The sequence below is a fragment of the Pinus tabuliformis genome, chromosome 5_2 (assembly GCF_031772625.1).
Source record: "Pinus tabuliformis cultivar Carrire ecotype Pingquan chromosome 5_2, CPIR1, whole genome shotgun sequence".
NCBI classification, from domain to species: domain Eukaryota; kingdom Viridiplantae; phylum Streptophyta; class Pinopsida; order Pinales; family Pinaceae; genus Pinus; species Pinus tabuliformis.
Window position 1 is genome coordinate 99,194,317 of NC_142306.1, and position 7,491 is coordinate 99,201,807.

Consider the following 7,491-nt stretch of genomic DNA (forward strand, 5'->3'; position numbering starts at 1 on the left):
CACGACGCCTGCCGCCACGTGAACCCTCGTGATCTTCGTATGACACCTGTCCGCCGTGGAGGTCCACGTGTTGGGCATCGTGTCATGTTCTTAAAACTCCTTTCCGCGCCGTTTCGAGGGTTTGTTATGCGTCATTGCTGCAATGTTCATTTTTCCGTTTGTCTTTCTGCTCGGGGCCGGTTGTTGGGCAAAGCCCTCTGCCGAAGATGACGCGGGACGGCCCCAAAACCTGCGCGCTTTGTCCGCTAACCAAGAGCTAATGTCCGCCATTGTTCGAGGTTATGCGTCCATGGTTGGAACAGGGTTTCTTGCTTTCCTATGGTTTTCCGCCTGGATTTGTTGGTCATTCTGGACCGCCGATTGTTTAGGTTTTCTTTGGTGGTGGTTTAATTCGCAGTTTTTGTTGTTTGGGGAGGAGCCAGTTGCATTTTGAGCGAGTTCGAGGTCGAAGGTTTTTTTTAAGAGGTAATTGCAGGTTTTGTTGTTCTTTGTTGGTTTTTTTTTTGGTCTAATGGCTTATTTCTTCTCATTGCAGGTGTGGCGAGCTCCGGAGAAGGTCTCGCGAAGGTGTGGCGAGCTCCGGAGAAGGTCGACGACCATCCATGGCCTCTATCCGGTAGGATTTTAATCCTACCAGCTATTTCTATGTGTTTTTCAACACAAAACACCCTATTTGGAATTTTTGTTAACTTTGCATGGCAGGTTTTGAGGGTTTAGGGTTTTGCAGGGTAGGGGTTTAGGGTTTTGCAAGTTAGGGGTTTAGGGTTTAGTGTATTTAACTCATTTTCAGATGTTCATTCAATGATTCAGAGTTTTCTGTGTAAGATTGTGCCTAAACTATGGAGTTTTGGGGGCTATTTTGTGGTAATATCATTTGTTGGGAAAAATCCCCCCATCAAATTGCTTTGGCCCACTTTTATGCACTGATATTGAGAATTTTTTGCACAGTTTTGAATGACCAGCATTAGGAGTTGCTTTCTTGCAGAGTTCTTACAAAGTTATTCTGTGTGAATCCTAAGGATATTTTCACTGGTTGAAAACACCTATGGGTGGTTGTACTAGTTCTCCTTCCAGACCATCCTTTACAGGGATCTTTCATCCCTTTTTTGTGGATATTTTGATGTTCTTTATGGCTTTTCATGCTGGTATTTGTGCACCAACACTATTTTCAGCCTCTATATTGATTTGATTCAAAGCTTTTGGTGGGAAGTACTGTCCCAAGGGCTGCAAAAGTTTTACCCTTCAGCCTTCAGCTACCTGGCTTGCTTAGAAGTGCGGGTCTGCTTAATATCTTACCATCACCTGAAACTCTCTCCAAGCAAATGTTCTATTCTATGAAATTTTCTTATGTGTGCTGGGCAAACTTCTCTAGCTGACTAAGGGTTAGGGTTTGACATTGTCAGACTTGTTGAATGAAGCTCAGAACTATTGTAAGCTACTGTTAATCATTCAAGCTGTTTTATGTGAGCTAAATTGCTACTGTAATTTTTGTTTTGAATTATGTGATTGATTGCTACAATATTAGCTTGCTTCCATATTTTTTGGTTAAGTATCATTCAAGTTGTTTTATGTGAGCTAAATTGCTACTATAATTTTTGTTTTGAATTATGTGATTGATTGCTACAATATTAGCTTGCTTCCATATTTTTTGGTTAAGTGTTGATAGATCTAATGCTCCTTAATCAACTGTTTTCATAGGTTTTACTTTTCAGCTACCTGGCTTGCTTAGGAGTGCGGGTTTGCTTAATATCTTACCATCACCTAAAACTCTCTCCCAGCAAATGTTATATTCTATGAAATTTTCTTATTTCGTAGAAATGTTCCTTGCAGATCCAAGATGAGCGCGTCATTTTTAGCGAGAGCTTTGACCTCTTTTCTTGGTTCGTCAAAAAATTTATATCCACCTCTTGGATAAGAACTTGGAATTACATTATCCATTTCTCCGAGGCATTTATAACATTTATTGTAGGTTCACAGTTGTTCCTTGATATTCGTTTGTGTTTTTTCATGAAATCACATCTCATATTTCATTAATGAACAATGTAAGAGTACACCAAGTAGTATATATCATTGGGCCAAGCTGTGGTTATAGCCTACCTCTCCCCACATATGCAAGGAATGCCAGTATATCTTCTTTGGCCCTTATTTTGAAGAGAGGTTCTACACTCTTTTTAAAATTCCAATTCTAGCTGAAATCTACGCTGCTAACATTGATCTAACATCTGCAATCTTTCCCAAATGAAGGGGGAGGCATTCCCGTTCAGTAGCACATCTTTTTTTAGCCTAAAGAAAAGATGCTCGTCTAGCTTAGGTGTTCTATATACCTCTTCTAGGCTACCTGATCATCCATCCATCCCAAAACTGACTCCCTCCCAAAGAAGACTGACAAAGAGATTGTTGCACTTAGCGGTAATCCATTCCCAAAATGCTCTAGCAACTCCACATTCCCACAACACATGCTATTTTGTGAAACCAGACAGCAACCATTTATTAATCCTGAGTGGTGAAGCCTATCTTTGACCGTTGGGGTCTAGTTAAGAACCAACTATCCAAGTAGTCTAGTTGTAAGGTCATTCCTTGGACATTATTTTGAAGCCTTCCTCTTTGCTTTGCTACTTGTTGCTATGCTTCTGATTGTTGCTTGATTTTCTTTGAGAAACTTCTTGAATCTTTAATACGTTCTCTTTGTTTTAGTTATGCTGATCAAGCTAATACTATCATCTTTGCTTTAGTTGTCATGTCCTATGCAGATTCCTGTAGTTGGTTCTTACCTATTTTCCATGGTGTTACTGCCATTGTGGAATGGTTATTAGAAATTAAGAAGAGATAATATCCCTCCATCCTAGGTAATGAACTCAAGGCTTTGACATCAATATAGCTACTTGTTAATTTTTACATTTGCAAGCAGCAGAACCAAACCAACTCGCACTGTATTCTCAAGAATATATAAAAGTTCCAATGAGTAGTCAACTACTGCTCTGAATGCATTTAAGATGCTTTTGTGCCTAGTTTTTGAGATTACTTTCCTTTTTAGTGAAACAATTTAGGACTGGATACATGTTTTTAGGATGGCTGAATCAAGCACCATAAAAATGCTAGTTGCCTCCATTTGCTTTCTATTTATTTTAAATTGTTAATAGATTTTTTATTAACCTAACATGGTGAACTTGTAACAAGCTTCATGAGGTAGAGAAATTCAAATCCACTTAGCTGAATTGACTAGTTGGTCTAGGCTAGGGATATAAAAGCCTTGACAGGAAGAGTAGATGAGATCATTTTAACGATAAGGCTCTTAAAAAAATCCAAACCTTGGCTTATTGTTTAGCATTATTATGTAATTGTTCATTCTTTTAAACTCAAACTAAAATGCATCACTTTGCTAATCTACATACCACAACTATGTCACTAAGCCTGCTTTCTTTTCCACGTCGATTTGCATAAATTTGTATCTAATATGGATACTACTTGGATCTGTATTAAGTACACGATACAACCTGGATGTAACCTAAATATGGGTTAAACACAAACCATCTCATATCTAGTAAAGTTTAAAATAAGAAGAAAAAACCCAAATAATAAAAATGACACTAGCCTTTCAAGTATAATTAAGAGAAAACTTGTTAAAAAGGTATAGAGATCTTTCATAGTATTTTTTTGTTAGTTTTCTTGACAATATCTACACAATCTTGAATAGTTAATGGTTTAATAACATGAAGAGCACCAACTCACTCAAATGGTTAACTGGTAAATGATTTGGTCAAAGCACTCTTCATATTAGTGTAAAGATGTTTGTAGGCTTCAAATTGAAATGCTTATGTTCATAGATAGGTTTTATTTGAAAGTGCTTCCTTTAAAAGTTTAAACTTAGTAGAAACATTATAGTTGGCCCAAAGAGGTGAGGCACCATAATTGGTTCACTTGTGCAGGCGAAACAACCCCCAAGGGGCTTACAACAATCACTTTCATTTGGCTAAGCTTTTATGACAAGGGGGTACTATTTTGTCAAAGTCACCTAGGGTTTGTACCCATCTGCTCATTTCATGTAATGGGGGAATTGTACCTTTATGGGTTGCATGACATGCCACCGGCTTAACTCTGTTGAATTGAGATGGCCAATGATTGTTCTTATGTAGTTTTAGTAAAAGAAGTGTAATGAAACAATGTTATGGGTTTTGTAGTTATCTCTCCTTCAGAGGGCTTAGTAATTGAATGTGTCCACTAGAAAAACATAAAAATAACTTGCAACAGAACTTTAAAAATAATGAGAGCGATAACTAACCTTGAGGCAACTAGTTCATAGGTATAGAGAAAGACAAACAACGATGGTATTTTTTGACCTCAAATGTATTCATGTTTTTTAATTGATGCAAAACAAGTTTAGGCTATATATGAGACGACACTGCCTTTTCAAATGCAACTAGGAGTAAACTTGTTAAAATGTGAAATCTCCAAAAAGTAGTAAAGATCCCAAATAAATTATTTAGGTTATAATTGTTATCACATTCTTGGATATGCTATATTTCATGCCATTTATTTTGCTAACATATATATATTTATATAAGCCACACACAAAAATGTATTGTATCCAGATACTTATAACAATCTGTTGTTCAAATATTCATATCCATCTTTGGATCACTTGGTACATCAATTGTCTCCCAAAATGGTTGGGTGAGACCATAGCTGCCAAATTTGGATGTGGCATATATATTTTTACATAAGCCACATCCAAATGTATTGTATCCAAATTTTTATAAAATTAGTACTTTAATGTTAGAGATGAGACCATAGCTACCCAAAAAAGAAATATTATCAAAATTAATCTCAACAAAAGAGATGTAGCTGAAAAAATATGGGCTTGATTTTTCATTTAAAGGCAATCTTGTCGTATAACCATCAGAATAAGTTGGAAGTTCGCACACTAAGAAAACTGTATGCTAAAACCAAGTAATAAAGTGTAATGTTAGGACCAAGTATGAGTTTGGAGTTGGACAAGGTTGTAATCAATGTATTAAAACCAACCGAACTAGAACTAGAACTAGAATTGGACAGCTCAGCTGGCCAAACCTCCAAAGGCACCAAACCAAACCTCAAGCCATTTCAAGAACTAGTTCCACACAGAACCAGCAAGTTTGGTGTCCAAGCAGATCTAGGACAGGCTGTGCAGGGTCTGGGGCTGGGATTGAGAGCAAAAGAGAAATTTAACATCTTCCAGTGTCTGACAGGAAATCATTATTAGTATATTTATCGTGGAGTGGCCCTGGAAGTGAAAAACACCTGGAATGTCATCTCGAATCAATAACAGTCAAATGGGGAAAATAAAATCCTAATTTGTTTTAGTTATAGTATGCAAACTCCAATCAACAAAGAGTCAAAAAGATAATTCAAAAACGTTGTTAAAATACAATTCTTGTACATGAGTTAAGGAGTCCATCTTGGGATATAAATTCAGCTAAGCAAAGAGTTCAACTTGAGCAATTGTCTCTAATGGTTTGGAATCTTGGACTTACATTGATGTACATGAATAATTTTCATTCAAACTTTCATATTTTATATATTTTTCTGTATTATATAAACTACAATAAACTGATTTAAGTCGTAGACATAAGATTAGAGATAGATTTGCTAATAAAAAGAGCACTGGTCACAAAGGCTAGTCAAATTGAAAAGTTGTTTTATATAATGTATATAAGATATACCTCAGTTCTCATGACTGATTCATTTAATTTCATTAATTTGGTAATCGCATGCAGGACATTCAAAAGATCAGAGGTTTAGTGAATTTAACGATACATTGCATATCCTGAAAGTATGCGTAATTCATTGAGAATTCTTAAACTCTATTCTTTATGACCCTGAGAATCTTGTAAGATTTCTACATTATAATAGACTATAGATGTTCCTTCTAAAATGTATTTTGGCTACAATGTCACACACATTATGAAATAAAACAACCTAGGTTGTAAGCCAAAATGTTTCTGTGACAAGAAAAAGATACAATCCATCCAAAATCCACATCATAATGTGGTTAGAACCAAAAACATATGACACCCCTATTCTTTATGGCCCTGAGAATCTTGAGTGCCAAAACTCCCCGAGTTACCTTCTTGAGCCAGTAGGTTGGCCTACTAGTCAAGGGTTGATTAGGAAATGGTTGATTGCTGCCATATGATTGATTCCAATTTGCAGCTTCCAACTATGGAGGTATTGAGTACCCATACCTCACATTTGCACCACTGACCCCTACATTAAGTGGAGGTGTGTAATGAGCATACAGAGAATTGACACCAACTCTGGTAGGAACAAGGCAAGTGGGTAAACCCTCAGTTTGATACTGAGGCACTTGAATGTTTATGAGATCTTGGAATAATGGTGTATTATCTGCAATGGAGTCCAATGAGTTTGAAATAATCATGGTTTCATCAGCTATTCTTGTATCGTTGATCATCCCTTGTTCCTTTTCAAGCATTTGTTGTTCCTTTCGTTTTTCCTTTTCCTGTCTTGCCATTTGTTTTTGTTGGTCCTTAACTTGCCTTGCTTTATCTCTTTCAATCCTTTCATCTGCTCGATGTTGCACTGCAACAATCCTTGCTACCTTCTTCTCCTTGACTAGATCCTTCTTTTTCTGTTTTAATTCTTGCATTTCAAATTTCTTTTTTTCAGACTCAACTAACAGGTTTATATAGTCCTCTAAGGTGAGTAACTGTGAGCTTCGGCCCAGACGAAGACTACCCGGTGCACCTTGCTTTTTTTCATTGATACTTTCTCTACTGGTAGCTTTAGGAACCAGCCAAGTGTCTTCTCCACCCCTCCCACCTGCATGTCATTGCTTGGTACTTCCCTTTCAATATCTGTTGGAACTGATTGAACTATATCATTATCCTCATTTGATGCTTCATTATGTCCTTCATCTTCTTCCATTGATCTATTGTCCACAAAAAAATGAACAATTTCACTGTTCAATTCTGCTGGTTGTGAGGGCATGTTCATGCTTTCTTCATTGGTTGTTGAGACACTATGTGCATTCATATTGATCATTGTTTTTGCTAGCCATGAAGGTGGGGTTACTTGGCTTGGCAATGTCAATTGGTCATTGTCAACTGCATGTTCAACAATGTCATTAACAATATCAACAACAGGAGTTTCATGTTCTTGAGTTGGTGGAGCGATCTCCATGTTACTGCGAATTTTTTCATGGTAATATTGTGTTTCACATACAGTTTCATCATCTTCAGCATATAAGTGTCCTTGAGATAGGGAAATCATATTACTAACTGCAACACCAACATCTTGGTCATCTACTTCTTGCACTTCAACACCTGTTTGGGCATTCCCTTCTTCCTGATCATCCACATGAAAGCTTGGCTACAACCAGTATCATGCATAAGAGCATCATAGTTCAGTGGCCAGATTCCTATCCTCCTAAAGCCAGCCTTGATATTTGATGGTGTCAAAGCCATTTTAAAAGCTTTACTTGTAAGCTCTGCTAGC